The 27,954-nt window shown below is 49.0% G+C and overlaps 1 protein-coding gene across 2 annotated transcripts in view; it reads left to right on the forward strand.

Moving 5' to 3' along the window:
• PDE4B (phosphodiesterase 4B) overlaps window positions 1-27,954 on the forward strand; it is a 199,088-nt gene that overhangs the window by 105,212 nt on the left and 65,922 nt on the right. The gene's annotated exons all lie outside the window — the stretch shown is intronic.

Raw genomic sequence — 27,954 nt, forward strand, 5'->3', positions numbered from 1 at the left:
CCTTAAAAAAAAAAGCTAAAAAGGATAAACTGCTGTTAAAGGCTTGCAGTGCTTTTGTCTTCTAGAATTTATAGTGAGAGCTACAGGAAAAAGCAACAGAAATGTGCGAGTAATTGGGTGTGGAGGTGGGAATATATCTTGTAAAAAGATTATTAAATCCCTTTATAAGCCAAGCAACATTTTTGGAATTATATTTTTTCTTCCAAAACAATTAAACGTCCAGAATTTAGTGAAGAGCTTTGGCGCTTTAATACATTTACCATCTGCATTTGTAATACCATTTTCATTGTTAATTGTACTGAACAAAAAAAAAAAACAACAACCATTCTCTGAGTAAGGGGGAGCGTTTGCTGTGGATGCAGCAGCAGCAGCTCTGCTTCGGGGCGGTGCTGGAGCGTGGCTGGGTGAGCAGCAGCCCGGGGCAGGCTGGGCACGGAGCCGCTGGCCCATTGACGTCACTGGGAGGTTTCAAACCAGCCCAGTGTGTCTGGAGTCAACTTGCACATAAATGAGATGATGAAAACCCAGGCAGGCTGATGCCTGGTGCAGCAGTCGCGGGCGGAGCGGGCTGCTGGGTTTTTGAGCATCAGGAATCCTTCTCTTTTGAAGAATAATATTTATTTTTAACCTTTTTGTTCCTAAACGTAGAGAAGTGCTTTTAAGACAGCAGCATCGTTACAAAGCGATTCAAAAGATGCAAACAAGGACTTTGTCGTAAAGAAAGAGACACATTTCTGAGCAGTCCCTGCCTGCCGTGCCCTCAGACCAGCGTCGGACGTGGGCTGGGTGAATGGGGATGTGTGAGCTCTCATCCCAGAACAATACTGATTTCCAGGGATGCTGGTAGATAATTCACGAGAATAAAAATGAGGTTTTTCTCTCGGAAAACCTTCCCTGTTTTGTTCTATTTTCCCATCCTTTATCTAGTTAGTATTTAAATAAAACTGCAATGATGATAAGCCTCAGGGATCATCTGTGATAAATTGAACAAAGACTAGATGGAGGCTGGAGGGGGGCTGCGGGAGGAGACCTGCCGTTGCTTACCTGCTACACCCAGCCTGCTCTGCCCCAAACTGCTCATTATGAGTAGTGCCAACGGGCAGCATGTTAATAATTTCACTGTGTGTCTACACAAACCAGCTGTGGGTCTGTGAGGTCTGTGATGCTCCTGCTATGTCAGAGAGATCTGCTGAAATGAAGCACAGCTCATTATAGCATTGCCTTGCTGAGAGTACCAGCACCTCCGCTCACATGGATGCTCTGTCCTTCAGAGGTAACCAAACGGCTTCTTTTACTGTAGCTCAGCCAGTTTAGGACATAATTTTACAACACTCATAAAAAATAAACATGCTGGTGGTGTTATTAGATTACGTGGAATGGTTTCTTGTTGTGTTCCAATTAGACATTGGAAGGGGCTGCCCAGGGAGGTGGTGGAGTCACCATCTCTGGAGGGGTTTAAGAAAAGCCTGGACATGGCACTTAGTGCCCTGGTCTAGTTGCCATGGTGGTGTCAGGGCAATGGTTGGACTCGATGATCCCAGAGGGCTCTTCCAACCTGATTGATTCTGTGATTCTGGGGAGGGGAACGTGATGTGGCCGCTGGAAGGTTTTTCATTTTTTGCATCAGCAAAGGGGATAAATTGTAGGGGAACTGTTCGTTGGTGACGTGGAGCTATTCTCAGGATGGCAGAACTGTAAATCATGAGCTACGGGAGGGTGTGCTTAAAAAAAAAATCCACTCGACTTCTAGAATTCTCTGTATATAACAAAACCCGCAGTAGGAACGCAAAATTTCACTCATTCCCTCTTCAGGATCCAGATTTCAAGCCCGGTTTTCATGGTGGTGTGCACTGCTACAGCTAACTGCCCAGAGATTGCCTTATGGGCCAGTAAGTTCGTAGCTAAAAGAACTCTTTATCCAAGTTATTAACCTCTGTAAAAGAGGTTTATGAGGAAAATCCTGCTAAAGCTTTAGAAATAAGAATCTGCATTCCTATTCCTAAGCCTGCTAAGATACAAGAGTGGCAAAAGCCGCAGAACTTTAGGAACGCCGAGACCCATTTTGTGCCGTGGCCCAGGGCACAGTGGCCCACGTGCCAAGCATCTCTGCAGCAATATTCTCGCAGCGAGAACCCCAAGCAGCCTGGGTCAAGGTCAAGACCCCTCCATGTGCCTGTGCTATAATAGTCCTTAGTTGTGTTGCCACCTATTTTTTAACTGAGTTTCTCACAGAATCCCAGAATCAATCAGGTTGGAAGAGCCCTCTGGGATCATTGAGTCCAACCATTGCCCTGACACCACCATGGCAACTAGACCAGGGCACTAAGTGCCATGTCCAGGCTTTTCTTAAACCCCTCCAGAGATGGTGACTCCACCACCTCCCTGGGCAGCCCCTTCCAATGGCTAATGACCCTTGCTGAGAAGAAATGCTTCCTAATGTCCAACCTGACCCTCCCCTGGCGAAGCTTGAGGCTGTGTCCTCTTGTCCTATCGCTAGTTGCCTGGGAGAAGAGGCCGACTCCCACTGCGCTACAACCTCCCTTCAGGTAGTTGTAGACTGCACTAAGGTCACGTCTGAGCCTCCTCTTCTCCAGGCTAAACACCCCCAGCTCCCTCAGCCTTTCCTCCTAGGTCAGACCCTCCAGACCCTTCCCCAGCTTGGTCGCCCTCCTCTGGACTCACTCCAACACCTCAACATCTCTCTTGAAGTGCGGGGCCCAGAACTGGACACAGGATTCAAGGTGCGGCCTCACCAGCGCCGAGTACAGAGGGACGATCACTTCAGGGACTCGCTCCTAGAGGAAACCTTAGCGTCATCGTTCTTCCACATTTAATAGCAAATCTGGGGGCACAGCACGAGGCATTTAACAGAGGGGCCCCTGTTCCCTGTCGCAGATAGTGCAAGTGGTCCCGCAGCTCTCTGGAAAGCAAAGAGGGAGGCTGAAGGGAATCTTCTTAATACCAAAGTCCACGTCTGACACTTGTATTACAAACACAAGTTTCATGCTGATATATAATCCAGGCAATCACATAAACAGAAAGAAAAAGGAAATACGGGAAGTCTTCCATCATAAAAGAGGAATCATGAGAGTTTTTATACAATTTCAGAATCCTGCCGTAGAATCAGCTGGTTTAATTTTTTTTTGTTGTTCCTGCTTACATGAATTGTTAAACTTTATCTGGAGTTAACACTTACACACAGGAGCTATAAACACCTCGGAGGGAGGCACACAGCAAAAATTGCTTAAAACTTCCCACTGCAAAAAGCTGTGTTCAGGGTGATGCTGCAGCCCCGCCAAGCTCGACTCGCTCAGGGGGAGATTTGCCTGGAAAGTTCCTGCCCAAACTATTGAGCTGTTTTCAAGAATGAAATTATGGAAAACATGTTCTGCCCGCAATAACAAATGGTCTGTCAGAAGCTGGCTGGAGGTTGCTGGGGTTGATTTCTTTTTCCTCTTTTCTGTTTCAGGCTATTGCTTTAAAGGTTTAATTTTAAACTTGGCAAGAGTGGCCAGCCAAGGTTAGTCAGGGATCAGCCCTTCCCCGAGACAAACACTCACAGTTGACTCACCGATGGTCTTTTGAAAGCAAATCTTAGCACACATGCGCTAATGGGAGCCTTTTTAGTGCTGGTCTGTGAAGCAATCCCAAAGGCGAGGGGCACGGGAGGCCGGGGTGGGAGCCGGGCAGCTCAGCTGGGCAGGCAGCTGCTGCCTCCGGAAGCAAACGAGGTGAGCAAAGCGAGTCCAGAGGAGGGGAGACCAAGCTGGTGAGGGGTCTGGAGGGTCTGACCTATGAGGAACGGCTGAGGGAGCTGGGGGTGTTTAGCCTGGAGAAGAGGAGGCTCAGAGGTGACCTTAGTGCAGTCTACAACTACCTGAAGGGAGGTTGTAGTGAAGTGGGAGTCGGCCTCTTCTCCCAGGCAACCAGCGCTAGGACAAGAGGACACAGCCTCAAGCTTGGCCAGGGGAGGTTCAGGTTGGACATTAGGAAGCATTTCTTCTCAGCAAGGGTCATTAGCCATTGGAAGGGGCTGCCCAGGGAGGTGGTGGAGTCCCCATCTCTGGAGGTGTTTAAGAAAAGCCTGGCCATGGCACTTAGTGCCCTGGTCTAGTTGCCATGGTGGTGTCAGGGCAATGGTTGGACTCGATGATCCCAGAGGGCTCTTCCAACCTGGTTGATTCTGTGAATGCTAAAGGACGTGTGAACCTGCTGCCTATTTATATGTTTTCTCAGATGAGGGCAATAGGTGTAGTGAAATGACAGTGAATTGAATTAATCCAAAGGGCCCGATTCCATTATAAAATATTTTTAGAAGCCATGGATAAAACATGATAGGTTGATAATATAAACTGATGGAATAAATGCATTATGTGGTGATTTAAGTAATACAGTCTGGGGACAGGAATACAGAATCACAGAATCAGAGAATCACTGAGGTTGGAAGAGCCCTCTGGGATCATCGAGTCCAACCATTGCCCTGACACCACCATGGCACTAGACCAGGGCACTAAGTGCCATGTCCAGTCTTTTCTTAAACCCCTCCAGAGATGGTGACTCCACCACCTCCCTGGGCAGCCCCTGCCAATGGCTAATGACCCTTGCTGAGAAGAAATGCTTCCTAGAAAAAGCAGAAGACTGCGAAAAGCCAATATAGTACGTGCTTGTAACAACGACCAGGCAGTAGTCTCGACAATTGCTTGCAGAGGGTTAAAATCTGTCATCGTTAAAGGCGTATTAAAAGCAAATTTGCCACATTTAAAGCAGCATATATTGTGTTGCCTGCCCTGGCTCAGAAGCTCTGCTGATTGCAATGGTTTGGCCCACTGTCAAAAGCACAAGCATGAGCAAAAGGCAGCATATGTGATCGGTGGGTTTGTTTATAGAAGGAAGAGAATTAGGAGAGGAACTGAATTTGATAGGCAGCATATATTTGGCTTTTAGGAGAGCATGAAATACAACTTGGAGTATTCAAGTTGACTCTCATAAGGGGAAAGCTATAATACGGCCGGAAAACTGGCTGTTAGCTAAAGATGCGAGTGGGCGGTCCAGGGAGCATCAGTGAGATCCTCCAAGGACAGGCTGCTTCAGGGAGCCTGTTATTACCTAGCCTGGAGGAATTAATATCTGCAGAGAAACGAGCAAACCTCTTCTTGTCTAAAGGCTGAAAAAGTGACAAGTAAATACTTGGTTCCCTGCGTGTTAGTCAAAGAGAGGGGGAGAGGAGAGGGAGCTGGGAATGGGGGACAGCAGCGTGGTGGTGCTCTGGGTGGGGTAGGCGAAAGGAGGATGAACCCAAAGATGCTGAGAATAACAGGAGAAACAAGCTGGTACTCACCTAGGAGACTCGGTATCTAGGGCAGCAGCTGACGTATTTCCAAGGAAGTCAGAGCAGTTATTAGGAGCTCAGGGTTTAAAGCAGAAAACGAGGCAGATTCAGCACGACGCAGCAGCGGTGTGGGCTGGGGGGTGACCTGCAGGAGATGGATGTGCAAGGTGCTTTGTGTCGCTGCCCACTGATTCAACCAGCTTCTTGACCTCAGAGGACCTTGAACCTAGTTTGGAAAACCCCTGTGTGTAATTCCATGGTTTCTCATGTTTTCCACCCTGGCTCCAAGACCACGAGCAAGCTGCCTTTCCTGGGAGCTTTCTGGGTGAGATGAGTGGCCTGAAGGCACATGGCGTGTTTGGAGCGTGGAGGTGCTGGACATGGGGCAGGCAGCACGTTGATAATGTTTTATTGTACGCTGAGTACTGGATGTTGCTTGGAGATTGGGGGGAAAAAAGTGTTTTCCCTTGTAATACTTACTAGATCCTTCTATAATGTACAAGGAGAGGGTTTAATTCAGCCAAAAAGTAAACTTTGGGTGTTCCTAATGTTCTTTGCAGTAAACGTGTTGTGCAGGTGAAGGATGCAGACATCCTTAGAGATGTGCATCAACACCACAAGATGAAAGAACAGAACACATTTGGAAATGAGGTAGTGGAGTCACCATCTCTGGATGTGTTTAAGAAAAGACTGGACATGGCACTTAGTGCCCTGGTCTAGTTGCCATGGTGGTGTCAGGGCAACGGTTGGACTCGATGATCCCTGAGGTCTCTTCCAACCTGGTTGATTCTGTGCAGTTGGGTGGGGGAAGTCCTTTCATAGTCCTGTCCTACTGCCAGGCTCTCACGTGGCTTACGTGGGGATCTGCCCCCCAGTTCCCGAAGGCGTGTGGTATCCACGGGAAATCACAAATAACCACAGCCACGCTTTGGTGTGGCACGTGAGTGCAGACAACACCTACATCGTGTGATTAAATATGGCTTTATTAGAGGAAACTGTTGGTGTTTCTAGCAGTTTCTTGGAGGCTGACGGAGTAGTCTGACAGCAGGACATTTCTAATGTCTCATACTCGTTTGTGATGCGTTTTGAATTAAGCTCTATCAAAATGATGCACCATTGTGCTTTAGCTGGTAAGACTAAATTTTAATGAGATTATCTCTTTCTTTTCGATAAACTGTCAGATAACCGTAGTGACAGGACGAGGGGGAACGGTTTTAAACTGAAAGAGGGGAGATTGAGATGAGATCTTAGGAAGAAATTCTTGGCTGTGAGGGTGGTGAGACCCTGGCCCAGGCTGCCCAGAGAAGCTGTGGCTGCCCCCTCCCTGGCAGTGTTCAAGGCCAGGCTGGATGGGGCTGGGAGCAACCTGGTCTGGTGGAAGGTGTCCCTGCCTGTGACAGGGGGTTGGAACTGGATGGTCTTTAAGGTCCCTCCAACCCAAACCAGTCTGTGATTGTTCCCGTATGTTTCTATAAAACTGTGTATTTTTCTCTCGAGATGGCACGTTTTAGCTGCTGTGTGTAAGAGGGCGAGCTGATGCTGGCAGAACCAGGAGGGCACGAGATGAAACCGTTACCTGAAAAGCCATGCAGCCAGTGTGTGCAGATGCTGATTCTGGCTGATGGAGAGCAGGTACCTTCAGGCGTGGTGTCTGAAACCCTCTGCATTCAAGTAAAATATTGAACAGCTTTTGTTTTTATGGTATGACCACATGAATCCTAAAACCCCAAATCTGTTTCATTTAATAGTAAGTCCCTCATGGCTAATTTTGTATGCAGCACACAGAGTAGCATGACTATTCTGGGATATGATCCCAGTACCAGTGGTGAGTCATCAGCCGCAGCAACAGTGATGATATGAGGATCTATTTATTACTGCTCTTCTAAGCTGCGAGTTCTTCTAAGCAGTGAGTTCATCTAGAAATTATGTAATTATTCCTCCTGGATGATTTTTCTTATTGGTTTGTAATTACAAAACATTCTCAGAACACTTTTGTATTTTAAAATTAAGTTCTCAGAATGTCTTAATGCGAGAAGAAGTAAGAGATTGAATCTTACCTTGTTTATATCTGTTTTATTTGACTCTATCAATAATGCAGCTTTCTAGATGTTGTTGCACAAACTTCATGGTGTTTTGCAAAAGTGTTTAGCGCATCGTTGACTGGTTCATAAGTTTATAAACAAATATTTGGGGTAGAATCATCCAGTCTTGGAAACTGGTAGGAGGGGGAATTCCATGTAGGAGTCCACGACTCATTGTTTCTTGGGTGGGAGGAAGGCTGAATCTGTAACTGGTGGAGGAGTTGTCCTCATCGCCTCCGAACTGCCAGCTCTCTCCGGAGAGGGATGAGGAGATCCACAAGCTTTTAGGGAGCGTGTGCTGCCGCCCAGGTCCTCCCCCAGCTGGTGCTTGTTTTCATAAACAGCCTTCCTTTGCCAAGTGTGGGTCCGCACGCGTTTACCCAAGAAAAAGCAGCACCGCTGCTCTGCAAAAGTGAGAGGCAGATCATTGGCAAGAACTTTTTCCTTAAAAAAGGGTGTTAAAATCTCTCAGAGGCCCCTGGCACGACCTGGGTGTCATGGGGTCCTGGCACGGAGAGCTCGTGGATGCTGCTGGCCCCAGATGCAGCCCTTGGACCCGGACTGGAGCTCTTGGGCAGCGTTCCCAGCCTGGTGTACCCCTTTCTAGCAGTGTGTGAATACTGATTTGTCATGCTGTTTTACACCAACTTGCATCCTGCTTCTGCAGTTCCTTTTTAGATATATGTAATATTTGTTTTCATGTTCTGCATCACCAGAAATCATGGGGGAGCCCCATACCTGTTCTAGAAGGTCACCTCCTTAAGGCCTCAGTCCATCAAAGCATTGCTGTGCCTAGATGCTCCCATATCCGAGGTGCAGGATGCCCCAGTTTACCCTTTCAGATGGCTCCTTCATCTCCTACCTGCACATGCCAACATGCCTGTGTTGAATTTCTGGGGACTGTACAGACAGGGCTCACCCTTACCCTTGCAAAGACGTGGTTCAGCAGTGCCTCACATGTCATGATTTACACCAGCAGAGGAGATCATCACGAAAAATATATTCAGAATTCAAATTTCAGGTAATTTTTTCAGACTAATCATTCCCTGCTAGCTGTGGGTCTGCTGTACTCATCTCTGCATGGGCCACCTCACCCCGGTGGCTTCAGCAGCTCAGGAGGGCTGCTGAGTCCTCCTGGTGCCACTGGAGGAAGCTCCAGATACACTTCATGATGCTCTCCAGCCCTCAGCACCAAGAAGTCTGAAATCCTTCTCTGGTGACACTCTTTGGGAACATATCTGGAATTGTTGACAAACATAGGAGAACAGCTGTACTTCTTGGCTTTCTGGACAAGAGGAGCCACGTGCCATCTACTGGAACCGGACCTATTTCTCCAGAGTACCTGGCTTCTTTCTGGGCCCCGCACTTCAAGAAAGATGTTGAGGTGTTGGAGCGAGTGCAGAGGAGGGCGACCAAGCTGGTGAAGGGTCTGGAGGGTCTGACCTGCGAGGAACGGCTGAGGGAGCTGGGGGTGTTTAGCCTGGAGAAGAGGAGGCTCAGAGGTGACCTTAGTGCAGTCTCCAACTACCTGAAGGGAGGTTGTAGCGCAGTGGGAGTCGGCCTCTTCTCCCAGGCAACCAGCGCTAGGACAAGAGGACACAGCCTCAAGCTTGGCCAGGGGAGGTTCAGGTTGGCCATTAGGACGCATTTCTTCTCAGCAAGGGTCATTAGGCATTGGAAGGGGCTGCCCAGGGAGGTGGTGGAGTCACCATCTCTGGAGGGGTTTAAGAAAAGCCTGGCCATGGCACTTAGTGCCCTGGACTAGTTGCCATGGTGGTGTCAGGGCAATGGTTGGACTCGATGAGCCCAGAGGGCTCTTCCAACCTGGTTGACTCTGTCATTCTGTGATTCTGTGATTCCCTGCCGTGTTTCTATCCTGAATCCTCGTCTTTCACTTGTGTCTCTTGAGCACCAGGGAAATTGTCTTGACGTTGTCATACGTTGATGCACAGCGTCAGAGCCAAAAGTTCTTGATCCCTTCAGAGTTTGTCATATTCCCACCCCTGTTTATGCCTACCTGAAACGTTGCGGTACCCTTGTTTATTTGTAGGTGGGTGACAAGTTTGTCCATGGAAAGTCACCATAGCATTCAGATGATTTTTTTTGCCTTTGCCTAGAGCTGAATAGAGGAAAAAAAACCCCATATGACAGACTTCAAAGCAGCCCATGTTCTTGTTGGTACCTGTGGGAACAGAACATGCTTTCATGTTTGTCCCCAGTTGCAATCCCCTTGTGAGCTGAGCCACAGCATATCCAAGAAGTACACTCCGGTGTGTAGACAGGGACCTTCCCAACCAAAATGTTACTGGCAGCTTTGTCACCCGCAGGGGCAGATCCGGGGCATTTTGGCATCATCTGACTGGAGACAAGATGGAGCATGAAGCAGTTTTTCCCTGTAGAGTTGGTGTGTTTGGTACTGAATCTATTTTGCAGTGATTCAAAGGCTGTAGATTACAAATACAAAGAAACAAACCTGTTGTATCTTGCCATGAGTGCTGTGGGGAGCCAGAGGCAGCAGATCTGGGTGCCAACAGGGCACCGAGTCAACGAGAGTGCAGAATTTGGCCCCAAAATTCCCCTTGCACAGAATGGCGGAAGGAGCCGTGACGCAGCTCTCTGCTAATTAGAGAAGCCTGCTCTCTCTCCAGCAGTTGCCTAATATTTCCCAGATGTTCGCAATCTTCATATAAACATATAATAAAATAATTAAGCTCAGAGAAGTAAGGCTGTGGCTCTTGGTGGATGACCGGGGCAGACACTTCCCCGTGGCTGCGTCCCCGCTGCCGCCCGTTCCGCCCGGCCGCTGGTGCAGGCGATGAGCTGGCGTCGGCACCACGGCACGTGAGGACGGCATCTTATTTCTGAGAGTTAATCTCTATTTAGAAAGAGCAAAAAGTGATGTCCTATTTATAATCTGTTCCTTAGAACTGTACTATGAACCCAACACAGCCTGAGTATTTCAAAAGTTACACGAAGGGCGAGCTAGGAAGGCACTTGAAAAGCTCTAAATCCCATTTTAGTGTTCAGTTATCTTATGTGAGTCTATTATTTTTACACTGATCATATATAATTTTATTTTAATCTTTATGCTGTATTTCGACATTTCTGTTCAATTTTTATCACTTCCTTAGCATAGGAATAGATGTTTAAAGATGGTTTAGCAATTAGTTTGGAAGGAGAGGTTAATTAAAAATACGAAGGCAGTGGTGGAATGGGTCTGTCTTAGGTACATCATTCTAGGTCCTATTGGGTGTTTCTAATTAGACAACTTTTTTTTTTTCCCAGATCAAGTAAATGCAGTAGATTTCTGTCTTAAAGCATTCGGTGTGGTGCTTAGTGCCATGGTCTAGTTGCCATGGTGGTGTCAGGGCAATGGTTGGACTCGATGATCCCAGAGGGCTCTTCCAACCTGGTTGATTCTGTGAGTCTGTGCCATATGTGCCATGGTGAGATGTGAGCTGGAGGTGCAGATTGCCACAAGAGCTGTAAGGTGGATAAGGAATGAGCTGCAGGAGAAACGCACTGAGATTGGTGGTATGGCAAGGACAGCTCATAGGCTGGAGGAAGTTAGCCGTGGGGTTTCTCAGGGATAAATCCTACGTCTGATCTTCTGAAATATTTTCATTGCTATGTCTGTGTTGATTCCATCTTTTGATCCCAGAGGGCTCTTCCAACCTGGTTGATTCTGTGATTCTGCGACCCATGAAGTTTCTTCCAGATTTCTGGACCTGAATCTCGCTCTGCCATGTAATTGCTTCCATGCTATTATGTGGGACGGGATATCGGCTCAGGTGGGGGTGGTTTAAATACTGAGTGAGGTGAACTTCCCACTGAAGTGCTGTGGTCTGTCCCAGTCCCGATGGTCTCAGAGTCCCTGATCCCTGTTCCCAGCTCTTGGTCTCTCAGGAGCCATCCCAGCTGCAAGCCCCTTACCCAACATCCAGAATCCAGCCGTAGGGTCGATGGCTCGGTGTCACCTGCTCGCCTGTGACCCTGCAGTGGGCCAGCTCAGCTCAATGAACCCATGGAAAGCTTGCACTGCTTTGCCTTGGGTGCATGTTGTGCCGGGGGCGGGTGGGGAGCAGGGCCACCCCCGGGCAGGCTGAGCCCTGCAGAAGCTTTACCGTAAAAACACCACGGGAAAGAGATTGAAGCCAGCTGGAGGAAGTGCGCTCGGGGATTTCTTATAAATAATCTCTACGTCAGCTAAAGCGAGAATTCCCGCACACGTCAACGGTTCCCGACTCCGGCGAAAGCCCCGGGGGCGTTGGAGCTGGGTGACATCACGAGGAAAAGGAATGAATTCACACGGAGGGTGACACCAGTGAACTAAATTCCTGGTTTTGCCAGCTGAGTTGTGCCTTGCAAAGCAGAGCAGGGAAAGGCTGAGCACCCAGAGAGGTTCACTACGTGTCCGTCTTGTGATCCGAGTCCAGTTTTGGGACTGAGAGCCTGTCGGTCTGCTGAACAAATGTTTGTTGTTAACCCTTTCTGATGCTGAGGAGCAGAAAAGAAGTGGTTGGTTCTGGGTGCTGTCCTCATCACCGGCCAGTAAGTGTGAAGTGGGGACCACAGCCTGTCTCAATGGAGTGTCTTCTTGGGTCAGCGAATCCAAGAGAAGACGCTGCGTCCTGCCTGGTTGTGAAGAGCCACATACAGACTGCACAGCATTTGGAAGGAACAGGCACAAACTAGTCCCTCTCTTGCAAGAAGCAAGGCAGAGAGGATGCCCCACAGGTCGAGGGAACATCATGCTTGGCCATCCCGCATCACCCAAGTCACTCTGGCACGTGCCTCTCCACCTCCCATAGGGCCACCTGGCTGCAGAGCTCCGATGTCCAGCCACGAGAAGAAAGGCAGGGTTAGGAACTTCTTCATCACATGTTATTTGGTCCTGAAGTTACAGATCTCTTGAGATCAACGTGCTTCTTGATGCTGTCTCAACGAGGATACTGGCTTCTCGTTTGAGTCCTGGTGTTGGGCCAAATTGTCAAGTCCCTTGTGACCACCTTGGTAGGGCCATGGAGCTCCTAGTGTTGTACAACACCATCACTCTGGGTTGCAACTTGATTTTGTCTGTTTGCAGTTAGGGACACTTACGAGAACAGAGATTTACTGGAGGAAAGTGGCAGCGAAGGAGGTGCCGTGTCTGTATCCAGGCATGTAGAGTGCATGAAAGGGCTTTCTGGAAAATCTAGAGAATAAATATTAGCTGAAGGAAGAGACATCTGTGAGTGAAGGTTTGAAGTGGGTGTATATTGAATGTCCTAGTTTCACTCAAATCACAAAGGCTGCCTACGTTTTTTTTCATCTATAAAGACAGTAAATTGTTTGGAGTGGAGTCTGGAAGAACAAGCTGACCCCCTGCAATAAAATTATACAGTGTTTTTAAAACTATTTTATTAAACTCTACACTTAGTGCTGCTTTCCCCAACCAGTTTTAGCTCCAGTAGAGCAAGCCCAGCTAATGGGGTCAGCTGATGACTGATGCCATATTATATATTTATTTCAGATTAAATGTGTTAATCTGAAAAAAAAATTCTGGCAAAAAAAAACCCCATAAATACACTCTGCAGTTGTATCCTCTTCAGAAGAGGTGTAATTCTGCAGCTCTGGTGATGTGGAGCTGAGTCTGAGCTGAGCAAGCGAGCTCCGGTGCCGGTGAGCCAAGGGCACAGCACGGCTCCTGCGAGCTCACAGCTGGGGACCGAGTGGCAGCTGAGATTTCCAGCCCAAACTCTCCGTCTCTTTGCTTCTTTGAGTCATGGAACTTACCAGTCACACAGTTTTATGCAGTTTAATATCTTTTACGTGGCTGCATTTTCTCTTCTGTTATTAAAAAGAAAAGGAAAAGCTCTCTTGGGCATGAATGAGGATTTATGTAATAGGTTGCAGCGGCTCCATCAAAGCCATTGTGCTCTGCCTTGTGAATATCTATTTAATCAGTGGTTTTTAAAAAAGACCTTATTTGTGCTAAGTGATTTTTCTTTCTTAGACTGCAGCAAGGATTTCATACTCTTGTGAAGCCGGAGCGCAGCCAGTCCAGCTACTCCAGGCTTGAATGCTGCTATTGAGCCGTCTTTACGCTGGAAAGCGTTTCGAGTACTAAAGATGCTATTCAGATGATTATGGAGCTGCTACGAGAGTCTAGGAGGGAGCATTGCTAGGATGTTACTTTTAGAATCATAGAATGGTTTGGGTTGGAAGGGACCTTAAAGCCCATCCAGTTCCAACCCCCTGCCACGGGCAGGGACACCTTCCACCAGACCAGGTTGCTCCCAGCCCCATCCAACCTGGCCTTGAACACTGCCAGGGAGGGGGCAGCCACAGCTTCTCTGGGCAACGTGGGCCAGGGTCTCACCACCCTCACAGCAAAGAATTTCTTCCTAAGATCTACCTTTTGTGACAAAGTACTGAGGTTTGTTAACTAATCTATTCAACTCAAGTCAATAAGCAGCTCTGTTACGCGCAGTCACGTTTTCTACATCACAAATTGGCTTGAGAAGCCGTGTGGGTCACCACTATAATTTAGGAGAGAGGCCAACTTTTGATGTCTTGGAGGTACCCAGTAGGTTTCAGCCCCTGCTCTCAGAGAGGACTTTGCTCTATCAGTGCTCACAAGAGTTGCCCTCGCCGCGCAGGTGGTGGCACTGCTGCCTCCCTGCTGCCACCGGGCCAGCGTGCGGGATTGTCACGGCGGGGATGAGATCCACCCACGCGTCCATGGTTGTGTTCTCAGGCTGTCTCAATGGTCGGTGGCTTTTTGCTTCCACCTCCCCCGAGGAAATTAAAAGGGGTGTGAGTTAATTCTGGCTTTGCTTGCTGAGACTAGTGGAGCCCGTGAGTATAAATTAAGGCAGAATTTGAACGTTTTCTGTGTGTGGCTGGTTAAGAGCATGCACAAAAAAGGTTGTGTTGTTGGGTTAAGTCACGGAGAACATTTCTTACAATAGTAAAGTAAAATGCCGTAATGAATAAGATGTGTTCCTGCCAGTAATAAATCTTTGCACGCTGGCAGGGTGACTTCTACATGGCTCCTCAGCCTGGCACATGCCATTTTCCTCCCTGCTCTGGGTTACTGGGTACGCTGAAGTCTTCCTTGCCCAATTAAAGCAGCACCTTGGCAGAAAGCGAAAATCACAAACCACTTCGGGCTGACTCTGCTAAGCACAAAAGGGCTTGACATTAGGGTTTTGTTCCCTGCTTGCATCTCATGCCACCCAGCTATCTTGTTTGCTCTTCACATGACTTGCCATCAGGCCCTCGTATCTGCGTGGCATTTTCTGTTCCCCCTGGTCAGATGTTTTGCTGGGTGACACTGGGTTATTAATATAGCGTGTCACATTTTATTCTGGCTGAGCGGTATAAAGGGAATACCCGTTGTTTGTCTCCCACCCTGGGCCTGTAATCTTGATCTTTTCCAGACGCTCCCGGTGGCTGGCAGACAGATAGCATGCAGTCCTGCTCGCCCCGGGACTGATTGCTTTCTTGGACGTCATCCAGTTCCAAGTACATCGACACATTTGCAGAAAGGTTTCCTAACCTGAAAGCTCGGAGCTTGAAGGAAGGAAGGAGCTGGATTTCAGCTGGAGTTCAGCAAAAGCAGAGGGAGCAAGGGGAGAAGTTTCAGAAACTGCATCTCAGCTTGGGCTGGAGAAGGCAGATGTCTGAGCTGGGGTGGGAGGGCGTGGGCTGGTGCTAAGTCTCCTTCCAGTCCCCTGCTGGGATTTAATCTGGGTTTGAACAGGCTCGTTTTAATCCATCTTTCCAGTCTAAATGGTATGGCTAGCAGCGATCTGGCACATGCAGCTTTTCTGCAAGCAGATGAAGGGTTAAACACCCCCGTTCGGTGCTGAGCTGCAGGAAGAATGCTCGTGGCCACAGCTCATAGAATTATTGATCTGAAAACCGGTATCGAGCACTTACCGGTGGGCCCAGCCCTGGCAGGAGGTGTTGGTGTGCGCCGGGGTGTTTGCTTGGTGCCCCGGCATTGCTGGGGCCTGGGCTGTGTGTGCGGTGCCAGCCCCACTGCTGCAGCACTGCCTGCCCTGCCTGCTGCCCCAGCCACCCCCCTGGGGGCTTCAGCAGCTCCTCACTAGTTTCAGGTGTCTTCTCTCATGTGTTTCATCAGTGAAATCAAACATTTCTTTCTCCCCCTTGGAATAACACACCCATTTTGGACGTTGATTACCTCTGCTCACTCATTCCAGAGGAGGGCGACCAAGCTGGGGAAGGGTCTGGAGGGTCTGACCTAGGAGGAACGGCTGAGGGAGCTGGGGTTGTTCAGCCTGGAGAAGAGGAGGCTCAGAGGTGACCTTAGTGCAGTCTACAACTACCTGAAGGGAGGTTGTAGCGCAGTGGGAGTCGGCCACTTCTCCCAGGCAACTAGCGCTAGGACAAGAGGACACAGCCTGAATCTTGGCCAGGGGAGGTTCAGGTTGGCCATTAGGAAGCATTTCTTCTCAGCAAGGGTCATTAGCCATTGGAAGGGGCTGCCCAGGGAGGTGGTGGAGTCCCCATCTCTGGAGGGATTTAAGAAAAGCCTGGACATGGCACTTAGTGCCCTGGTCTAGTTGCCATGGTGGTGTGAGGGCAATGGTTGGACTTGCTGATCCCAGAGGGCTCTTCCAACCTCATTGATTCTGTGATTCTTCATTCGCTCAGTACAAGCCTTTATCAATACAATAAAATACGATGCCTAAATTCTGTTAGCTCAAGAATGAAGCTTCTACTATGATGACATGCGTCTTAAACTGCGATCAGATATGATTTGGTGCCATGCCTACACGTTTATGCTTATTCACACTGAAAACTTCACCTTCTGCATTATTAAACACTAATCAATTGTAGCAAGTACTCCGCTAATATTTCTTCCTAATCTCTGAGCGTTCACGGCCGTGTTGCTGCATTGTTTGCTGTCACTGGACGTGATGACTTATAGCTGCGTGTAATATATTCATAGTTTGGGGCTGAAATGCATTTTTCTTTGTGCTCCCACCTCTCTATTTCTTTTGAACAGCGCAGCTTTATGAGTTGTAGTAAGTGACTCCAAAGTAGTGATTCCAGCAAGTGATTTTCAACATGAAACAGAGCTTCTAAGGGATCACTAATTAAGCAAGATCAAAACGAGCCCTGAAGCAGGTCTTGCGAAGATCTGCAGGTCTAGAGAAAATAACAGTGTTATTAAATGATATTTTGGGTGCCAACAGTGCGCTATCTGCTTTCGCATCAGAGAAATAATTCCTTCCCAAGAGGTTTTTAGAAGCGCGGCACTGAGGAGTTGGTTGAGACGCCGTGCGCGTGAGGAGGCAGTGTGGGAGGCTGGCAGGAGCTTCTCTGAAGGGCTTCACGGCAAGATGATGATCTGAGGTAGGACTTGAGCAAGGAGAGAGTTTGGCAATAAGAAGACGCAGACTGTTGCAAGCACAAACACGCGGTAGAGGAGTCACAAGATGGTTGTGAAACTGTGCGTAGAGGAAGTGGCGAGCTGGGGGTTTGAGCTGTGCGGTGGGAGCCCGGGAGCAGAGCAGAGATTCCTGCGCCGTGGTGGTGAGAGAAGAAGTGGGATGAGAACTGAGTCGGTCTGGGCACCCGCATTGGGGCTGGCCTGTGCGGGCACGCACCACGGTTTGGGAGACTTGGTTTGGATGGAGAAGCAAGGTGTCAGGATGCTAGTAAGGGTAAAGGGAAAAAAACCCAGATGATGGATGTCATGTGTGATGGGTCATAACATTTGCCTCCTTCCTCAAGCGTTCTGCGATCAGTGTGAAGATCAGATCTTCCACACCTGGAAGATCTGGGCCTTGTTTTTACTCTGAGCTCACCATTTGGCATAAACTACATGAAATGTGCTGCAGAACTTTTGCCCTGCCTGGTGCTTTGGGCCCATAGTCACTCCTGTAGAAGGTTTTGCCCTTGGTGCCCACCATTTCTGTCTTCTCTACATATTGTAGAAGGTTTTCCTTCTGCTCAATCCAGTTTGCTGTCCAGAATTATTAAAGCTTATTTCAGAGCGTGTGATTTAATAGCAGAAATTAAAAATCTGTGAAGTTCACCCTTGTTTTCCCCCTTTTGTTTTCATGTGGCCTGAGGAGAAAGGGAGGGAGCGTGGGCAGGCAGAGCATGTCACCGCTGATCGCTCAGGTGTCCCTTCCAGCTCTCTATCATTACTAAAAATGCAAATGTATGGAAATACAGTATTGTGCATGCCCACAGATGGCACACTTTGTATTTACTGCTACTGCCTGCACACGTGCTGAGGTACGGGGTTATCTAGAGCTACGGTAACGGCGCCGGTGGCCGAGGCGATGACGGAGGTGTCTCGTTTGGGATGGTGCAACGTGCTTTTGACGCCAGCCCCTTGCTTGTGTCCTGCTTGTGCCTGCTCTGCTGGCCGGGCTCAGTGCAGGAGAGAAAGGGTTTGGTGGGCGCTGGGGAGGCAGGAAGGGGGCGAAGAGACCCCAAACCTGGCACCTCATCCCCGCGTGTCCCTGTGATGTCCCCCAAATAAGCGTGCTTCTAGAGAGCGGATGGGTGTTCAGTGGGATGCGGCTCACCCGTGGTGGCTCACGGACACCAGTGGGAAAAGTGGGCACCGCAGGAACCGGCTCCCTCTGAGTGAGCCGGGACGGAGCTTCCCTCCTGTGTCCGTCGGGGGCAAAGCCCAAGTGCCAGCTGGGGGATGAGCCTCCTACGCCACCAGCTCCGTCCCGCAATGTTGTAGTCAATTAAGCTGTTAATCCCACCAGTAATAACATCAAGTTGGTGTTTACCCCCATCACTCCTACAGGAAAGCTGTTCAGTGATCTGGCTGCTCTTCTGCTCTCCAGGCAAAGAATTTTCCTCTGATTTCCAGCCTCAGTTTATTCATGTCCGTTTTATACCCACTTGTTCCTGTGCCAGCGTCGTCCTTCAGCTTGAAGATCTCCTCTTCTCTGCTGGCCTTTGCCCCTGGTACACGTACAGAAGCAGGGCATCATCCCTCCGTGGGTGTTTCAGCAGGATGAATGAGCTGAGCCCCTCTGGCCTCACCGTCGTGTGTTAATGGCAATAACACAAATGAGCAGCGAGCAGCGCGGTGACGACTGCGAGTGACCAGAGCGAGTCAGGAGCTGCAATTTAAAATCCCACCCGTGAGCCATTTCTCTGCCTTTGCTTCGCTGCGGTGATGACAGGAACGCCGTGATTGCCAGGGAAGTTATAGCAAGTCCTCAGTTGAAGTTGCATTAGGCACGGGGTGTTCTTCTCCCAGGCAACTAGCGATAGGACAAGAGGACACAGCCTCAAGCTTGGCCAGGGGAGGTTCAGGTTGGACATTAGGAAGCATTTCTTCTCAGCAAGGGTCATTAGCCATTGGAAGGGGCTGCCCAGGGAGGTGGTGGAGTCACCATCTCTGGAGGGGTTTAAGAAAAGACTGGCCATGGCACTTAGTGCCCTGGTCTAGTTGCCATGGTGGTGTGAGGGCAATGGTTGGACTCGATGATCCCAGAGGGCTCTTCCAACCTCATTGATTCTGGGATTCTGTATTGGTATGGTTCGATATCGGTACCCTGGAAGAGGGGCCCGTTCTTGACCACCCCTTCGGTCCTTGTGCCAAACCACTTAGAGTAAACATGTGACTTTTTGCCAAAGGGCCAGATTTTTCCGTCCTTAATATTTTGCCTTCAGATAGTACCAGCTGGCAGATGCTTGTGATTTGGATGAGGCTACTTTTGCCTTGAGCTTCTGCCTGGCCTGCAATGATCAATAAGAGCTATAAAAAAGATTGCCCTTGAAATCACATCAGTATGCTTTGCTATTTGTACAGTGTCTTTTCCTCTTGATGGAGACGATGAAGAGTACAGACATCTGAAAGATGTGAAGCAAATAAAATTCGGCTGAAATGTACCCAACTGGATTCATTATTTTGGGGAGGGATGAGCCTGCAAAGGATTTAATAATCTGAATACCATCTTAGGACATTTCATTGTCTTTTTGCTGGCAGGGAACACAGATGCCAATTATGGAGATAAATCCAAAAACCAGGTCAAATAATTATTTGGTGAAACAAGTGAAAAGGCTCGGTGCATTTCTCAGTGCAGCAGCTTTCCACGCATCCACTGCTGGACTTTGGGGTTGTGTGGATGGGCTGAGGGTAGTTTAAAACATTCGTATAGAAAATCTGTAAATCTTCTCCCTCGAAGGCTGTCTGTCCTCCCAGTTCAGATTAGCCAGGTAAAATGGAAAAATCTGTGGTCTCTGTAACTTGTTAAAAATTACCGTCGCTTTATTCCTGTCTCCAGGCTGTTTGACAGCAGATCAGAAGAGCTGTTTGATTTGTAGCTGCTGCCTTCATGCAGCCTGTCGCAGCCGGACAGAGTTATGGCAGAGCAAGGCGGCTCGCCGTGAGCTCGCTGGCCTGTTGGAAAAGGCAAAAGCGCCTCTTGGAGTCGTGCCAGGCGATTCTCTTTTTAAGGTCGGGATGAAATAAACCACGGCTCTGGCCGGCAGCCTCCTGGTGCTCCGGTTCCTCACAGATACGGGAACGCTCTCCTACGTCCTGGAAGCAGAGGTCATTGTACAGGACCCTTGAGACTCGTGCTGCTGGCTTGCGTTCGCCATGAGTGCCCTAGGGAAGAGTGTTAATGAGGATTACACTTAATTAGGTGTGTGAGGTACTTAAGGATGCATTGATACTCTGTGATAGAAGATGCAATATATGACTGTAATTCCCCTTTCGTTACCAGTGATACCCTGGTGGGGAAGAGGCGAGGCTGGACCCCCTGTACCCACTTGCTGGGTGGAATTACCCCCCCAGGCTGGTTCTGGGGAGGGAATGGGGCTTGTCTGTAGGCAGAAATGCTGTAAGGTGTCCTGGAGCCCCACCAGAAGGCACCGGGCTCGGCTGCAGCCCCGCACCGAGGTCCCTGTCACAGGAGCCAGGCCGCCGTGGGCAGCCTCCTCCCAACGTCCATGTCTTGTGTGTTGGGAAAGAGAGTCTGTAAAATGTTACGGATGCAGCTGTAAGAGCTGAACTAATACTGAACAGAGCGTAACAGCTGGGCCAGACTGGGATAAATACTGTCCATAACTTGAATGTAACCATCTGTGCTGCAGAACAGCACCCTTGCGCAGAGCAGGTGATGCCAAAATCCGGCGAGTGTCTGCTGAGGAGCACCACGCTGTCCCCGTGCCACCTGTACTGCCAGCCACGGGTGTGTGACTGCCTGTCCAGCACCTTTCCTGCAGGGAAAAGATGGTCAGTGTCCCTTCGGTGAGACCCAGGCAGGTCCTTCAGCGCAGCAAAAGCACAGCCCGTGTGCCGGAGCAGGTTGGGTCCTGATGAGCTGCGAGTGGGGCAGAAACACAGAATCCTAGAATCAGTCAGGTTGGAAGAGCCCTCTGGGATCATCAAGTCCAACCGTTGCCCTGACACCACCCTGTCAACTAGACCAGGGCACTAAGTGCCATGTCCAGGCTTTTCTTAAACCCCTCCAGAGATGGTGACTCCACCACCTCCCTGGGCAGCCCCTTCCAAAGGCTAATGACCCTTGCTGAGAAGAAATGCTTCCTGATGTCCAACCTGAACCTCCCCTGAACCCCGCAAGGCGAGAAGAGCTGTGTAAGTGCTGCACAGGAGGGGTTATACCTCGTTAATATACCTCATTAATACCTCAGCTTGGGCAGCAGCAGTAGGGAAGAAAGGCAGCTACTCTTGGTTGCTAGCTAAAATTTAAAAATGTTTAGATTTTAAAAACGTAAAAAATTAGGAAGCATTTCTTCTCAGCAAGGGTCATTAGACACTGGAAGGGGCTGCCCAGGGAGGTGGTGGAGTCCCCATCTCTGGAGGGGTTTAAGAAAAGCCTGGACATGGCACTTAGTGCCCTGGTCTAGTTGCCATGGTGGTGTCAGGGCAATGGTTGGACTCGATGATCCCAGAGGGCTCTTCCAACCTCATTGATTCTGTGATTCGGTGAATATTTTGAGAAGGAAAAAGCCCTCAGGAAGTGGCATTGCTGCCTGTGCTAAGAGTGATCGCGCTCACACCCAACTGTATTTACAAGCTCTGGAAGTGAAAATAGGGAGGGTCTCTGCTGTGGCTGACTACGCCTTCCGTTTTCCAGAGGCTAGTGGCAGTGAACCGTAGTAAGATGATAAAGCAGCCCAGGATGTGCGTTTGGAAAAATAACAACTGGTTTATAGAATTCGGGATTTCTTCTCGGGGGGACTTAAACAACCACATGATGTTCGCTTGTTACAGGATAACGTCAAGCTACTTATCTGTAGTAAACATGAAAAGGATTAGATTTCTTGGAACCCTCTGTGCTAGAAGAAAATCCAAACTCATTTTTACCTCCCTCCTGTACTTTTCCAACCATCTCCTGGTGACTGTCAGGGCACAGCTGTCCTTTGGCATGTTTGGTGGCTCCACAGCTCAGTGGCTTTCACCAGTGCCACTGAGTGAATGGCAACGGGGAGAAGTAACGGCTTGAGGACCTGATGTGCAAGACGCTGAGAGTTTCAGGCAGCGGTTGCCACAGACAGTGGACAAGCAGGTAGTGCAATGGCTTCTTTGTAGTGAGTAGGGCTTAAAAAATAAATGAGCACTTTGTACCATCCTTCAAAACCCAACGGTGCTCGTGCCCAGCTGGTAGCTGAGCTGATGTTTGCTGCTGTGCGAGACAAGCAGGTAGTGCAATGGCTTCTTTGTAGTGAGTAGGGCTTAAAAAATAAGTGAGCACTTTGTACCATCCTTCAAAACCCAACGGTGCTCGTGCCCAGCTGGTAGCTGAAGTGATGTTTGCTGCTGTGCGAACCATGAGCAGATGAGTTTTGCTGGAGAGGTGTGAGGGCTCTGGCTGTGTACAGGTATTTTTACCTTTGCACTGCGCTGAAGGTGGATGTGGGCTGCAAAGGGAGCACCACCAGCCCTCCGGTCTGCCTTGGGCTCAGGGCCTGGGATTCACACAGAATCACACAGAATCAATCAGGTTGGAAGAGCCCTCTGGGATCATCGAGTCCAACCATTGCCCTGACACCACCATGGCAACTAGACCATGGCACTAAGTGCCATGGCCAGGCTTTTCTTAAACCCCTCCAGAGATGGTGACTCCCCCACCTCCCTGGGCAGCCCCTTCCAATGGCTAATGACCCTTGCTGAGAAGAAATGCTTCCTAATGTCCAACCTGACAAATTCAAAGCAGTCTGTCAGCACAAGGCAAGCTAACTCCTGGCCCCATCCTGGGCGATGGCTGCGGGCCGTGGCTCTGGTTATTCTGCCTCTGTTGTACAAGAGAGCTGCTAGGAAGAGTGAACTTCTGTATTCAGAGATAACGAAGTAAAATAAACATATATTTTTGCTTTGTGATACACACGGAGGCTTAATTACAGGTTTAGCAGCAGATGACAGTTTACATTACAACCACTTAAGTGCTGCTGGGTTTGGTGTGCCAGGCAGCTGTGATAGATGGTGCTGGGGAGGGACTGCAAGGAGTTTGGTGGCCGTATTTTAGGAGGCACCAATGTTTAGGCTGTGGAGGTAAAAAAGAGTGAGGAGCCACGTGAGGGACAAACCTGGCAGAGGGATTTGAACGCTTTTGAGAGGCCCCTGAGAGCAAGAAGATGTTTTGCTTGGTGGGAGAAGGTCAAAAGGGTGAAAAAAAGCACCAATACCTGCAGTGCTGAGAGCGATCAGCCTGACGGAGCCTTGTGCTGGTGCTGGGCATCCGTGTCGGCTGCCGGCGTGCTCATGCCTGCTGCGTGTCCGATCCTCGTTCATTAGGTGCTGATGGTTTCAAGCACAGACCTTTCCACGTAAAAGATTATTTAGAAAAAACAGCAAGCTGTTCTGATAATGGGAAGCAGGTGCACAAAATTAGATAGCAGCGAGGAGCAGTCATGCCTGTACAGATCTGAAGATGTAAGAAACGGCATTTCTCATTGCTAACGGTGTTAAAAACCCAGCTTGGTGAGAAACAGGGCTCTAATGATTGTGAGAGGATCGTTATAATGAGCAGAGTCTGCTCCAGCTTGGTGAAATATTGTGTTTTGGGAACATATTTAATACCATAGTGAAGGTGGTGCCACGGTTAGAAGAGGAGTCATGCCCTCAGGAGTGAGTCTGGGCAGGCAAAGCAGATGGTAAGTCCTCTTGTAGAGTCAGTGCTGTCATCCTCAGGAAAAGTGTAAGTTCATAACATAAAAAATACCCAGGCCTGCCTGGTTTGATAGACTTAAACGTGTCTGTCCTTGTGTTTTATATTACGGATCTAGAAACAAGCTGTGGGGCTGCATAGCTCTCATGGTAACCATTTGACTTGCAATGACTATTCAAATGACTCTGAATTACATCAAAATCGTGGCACGATCCTATTTTTCAGTTTTTATGCCAAATCTTACCATGTTCCAAGGCTGCTGGCAGGCAATGCTAATCCAGAGACAGACAGTCTCTTCCTTATTGCTGCTCCACCAAAAACTTTTGTGCTGAGACCCCCTTGAGGTAGATCAAAGAGCTCGAAAGCTGAATTGTTGGATAAGTTGGAGGCAGCATCTTCTGTCAGGACACCTTGGAAACTGCTGTGTTTTCATGTGAGGGTGGTGCTGTGCTGTGGGAAGGAGCAGGGCTGGTTTAGGAGTGATTTAGGGCTGGGTTGATGGGGACAGGTCCTCACGCACACTGCAGGGAGCCGGCTCCATCACTGGGTAGGGGTGAAGAGGGCTGGAGGGTGATAGGGAGTCCCGCAGCAGGGATCCCTCTGCCTGCAGAGGCTTGGTTGGACTTTCCCCCTGTGACAGAGGACTGCAGTGGTTTGTAATGTAGAGAAATCATAGACATTACTGTAAAACTACAGGATTTGGACAGTTGGGGTTTGCTTTTATTAATTTTCTTTGTCGTGCAGAATGAAGCATGAAACCTCCTTGTGTTTTACAGCTGAGCGTGGTTTCTCCTGCCTTGCCATTGCGTGTTTCCTCTCTTCATTACCGTGGTAAAATCACATCTTTCCACAGGTCCACAGCCAGAGTCCCCTTAGCTGCTCGTCCGAGCGCGCTGCAGCTGACTCCTGCCACCTGCTGTCTCCTCCTTCGCTCTTCGCTTTAACAGCCTCGGTTATTAAAAAATGCAGAGGGACAAAGGAGACAGAGGTCGCTTGCACTGACCTCCCTGCTGAGCGATGCTCTGCAGCCACCTCTCCTCCACCACCACCAGCTTTCCTCTCATCCAGCGGAGAGCCTGGGTGTTGAGTTTAACTGTAGCCTGGCTCCAGGGGACGTAGCCTGAATGTCTCCGGCTCATCCCAGCGTGAGCTGCAAGTGCTGTAGAAATCTGGCAAACTTGCACAGTTCAGGCAAACTGTTCCCTGGGGAGCTCTTCCCCTGCCAAGGTTTAACCTCTACCTTTACCCAGGTCACACAGTATCAGGGCTCCTTCCTACACCTGTGGCTACGACACTGTTCACGTCCTCCGAAGGCGTTGAAAGTCCCTGGGACTTTCAAGAGGACACAGCCTCAAGCTTGGCCAGGGGAGGTTCAGGTTGGACATTAGGAAGAATTTCTTTTCAGAAAGGGTCATTAGCCATTGGAAGGGGCTGCCCAGGGAGGTGGTGGAGTCACCATCTCTGGAGGTGTTTAAGAAAAGCCTGGACATGGCACTTAGTGCCCTGGTCTAGTTGCCATGGTGGTGTCAGGGCAACGGTTGGACTCAATGATCCCAGAGGTCTCTTCCAACCTGGTTGATTCTGTGATTCTGTGACTTAGGTGGGAGTTTCTGCAGGAGTGACTCAGAAGAGGCCTAGGCTAGTGGAGGGGGGGGGGGGGTTGTGTGTTAAAAGAGGAAAAGGGAAGGGGATTTGAGTATTTTCCACCTAGCTCAAGGCATAGAAGCTGTGCTACAGCAAGCCATGTGAAACTATTGGTGGATAGTTCCCCTCTTACTAAACTTACTCCTTTGCTGCTGGTAGTCTTGTTCGCACAAGATCCCCTCGTCAGCCTTGCCCCCTGCCTCCCTCTCTTCGCCTCTTACACACTTTTTAAACCTTGTGTGTTAACTGTTTCTCCCAAAACAATTGCTAATGTCTACCAGCAAGAAGCAGGTACAGTATCAAACAGCCAGCAGCAGCACTGCTCAGGCTCACCTCACTGCTGTATGTCCATTTGTGTCAGTAAACTAAATGTTCTCGATTGAAGGTTTTGCAATAAAATGTTTTGAGTAATCAGAGTTAATTTTCTCAATAGGCACGGATTAATTATCAGCTGGCTGTTATTTGTAGATGCCATAGTTACAGGGCTGAGTTTCTTCTGTTGATTACTTTGTGGCTACAAATAAAGTGTACTCAAGCTGTCATTGGTAAGAGAACAGATAACAAAGAGTAAAAGCAAAGAATGTTAATTGAGCAATTGCCAGTTTCAAGATGTGCCTACACAGTTGGGTAAGTAAATGCTACAGTGGGGCATGGTAGATGTAGGAATCTCCTTCAGTGTATTATACTGGTGCCTTTGGTTCTGTGGGTATTGTGCCTTTGGATTTCCAAAGAATCTACAAATCTTTGCACTGGTGCTTATGCATTTTTTAATTGTATCAATTAAATGCATATTCCCTTGCATTTTTAATTCTTGAGGAACTGTGCCTGACACCAAAATAGTTACCCTCTATCTGCAGCGATGAGGAACGGAGTAATGCCAGGAGACGTAGTCTTTTATTGCTCCACTCCAGTAAGTAGTTTCTGGAGACATCAAAAATAACTGTCTGAGCACCCACTCCCTCCCAAGCACGTACACCACTGGAAATAAATATTTATGTTATAAATATAACTGCTCAAGCAAAGTATGCAGTCCCTCACATGCAATGTGTTATTACTGATATTTGATAGATTGTTCAGTAATTCGTCGGTTGTTGTTCATACAAAGTAGTTGGTGTTTGAAGTTAGAAGTGCCAGGGCATGCAGCATGTGTCTCACTGTCACCGCTGCTGCCAGGGCAGCCCCAGCCTCCCCTCCTGCATCGCTGGACGCAGCTTGGTGTCCCACCGCAGCTCCGTGCTTCTCCAGGAAAGGCATGAGGTTTCCTTGGGCAGGAGCCTGAAACGCCTCTGCAAAACCTACCTTTGAGGTTGTAGTTGGTGCCTGGGTTTTGAATGGTGGGAGAGTTTGGCCCCTGCTCTGTGTCCTTCCTGATGATACCCAGAGAACCATGGACAGGCGATGCTGTAAAATTTGGATTTTAATCAGATTTCCTGGTCGGGAGGTAGAAGGCCTTAATGCTTCGAGGTGTCAGGTCACTGTCTGAGCAGAGGCTGCCTTTGTTCTGAGCCTGTTTTGTCTTTCATTCTCCACGGCCTCCTGTCTAAATAATGCAGATCAAGTTCAGCGATGGCACCTTCATGGCAATGGTTTTCTCTGAGACCTTCCCTGCCTGTGCTTCCCTCCTGCAGTGTTTGATGTTTGTTCTCCCCTTCTCATTTATCCCTCAGTTGACCCACATTGAATCTCTGTGTGTACGTATCCTATCGCTGTGGGCAACTAGCGATAGGACAAGAGGACACAGCCTCAAGCTTCACCAGGGGAGGTTCAGGTTGGACATTAGGAAGCATTTCTTCTCAGCAAGGGTCATTAGCCATTGGAAGGGGCTGCCCAGGGAGGTGGTGGAGTCCCCATCTCTGGAGGGGTTTAAGAAAAGCCTGGACATGGCCCTTAGTGCCCTGGTCTAGTTGCCATGGTGGTGTCAGGGCAGTGGTTGGACTTGATGATCCCAGAGGGCTCTTCCAACCTGGTTGATTCTGATTCTGTGATTCTGTATGGACTCACAGCAGAGAAGGAGAGGAAGCTGTGATTTTGCAACCGGGCGCAGAATCCCTTAGTTTTTCACGACTGCGTGCGTTACTTTCAGATCTGCCAGAGGTTTTGCTGCTTTTTTGCCTGGATACTTTATCTGTCTCCTCCTGCAGCAGTGAAGAGCACGCTGAGTGCTCTGCAGAGCAGAGGGAGAGACGGGGTCTTCCCTGCCGCTGTGCTCAAGGGGATCTTTTGGCTTAATATGATGAGTGGGGGCAGGCAGCAACAGAGAGGGATGGAGAGATGTATGGCAGGGATCGCAGCTGGATGTTGTGGCCAGGGTCTGAGTGCCTGCCCAGCTGGGTGGTGTGGTTGAGGGAGGTCATCAGGCACAATAAATTGGGAGTACTTCTGGAATGGGGAGAGGCACGTGCCCTGGTAGGAGCGAGAACACAGCTCCTACTGCAAGTGAGATGAAGCCTCAGGCTTCCAAAGGCAAGAAAATTCGTACCGAACGCACCCGTGCTTCACTTGGCTTAGCTGGAACGTGGCCACACATGTGGTATTTATATCAGATCCAAGTGCCCAAGGAAACGAGGCCAACCTGCTCATTTTCAGGGTTTACGAGGGGTGTCACTTGCTAAAGTGTCCAGGGTGACTTCAGCCACAAGTTGCAGCAGCCAAGTTATGAAACCGTAAGAAAGTGGGTGTATAATGGAAACAGTGACAGCAGGTTTGGGGCTTTTAAAAGAATTTTTAAACAGTCCTTCATTTTGCAGCCCAGCTGTTTGAAATTCAC

This window comes from Nyctibius grandis, chromosome 8 (genome assembly GCF_013368605.1).
Source record: "Nyctibius grandis isolate bNycGra1 chromosome 8, bNycGra1.pri, whole genome shotgun sequence".
Lineage (NCBI taxonomy): Eukaryota > Metazoa > Chordata > Aves > Nyctibiiformes > Nyctibiidae > Nyctibius > Nyctibius grandis.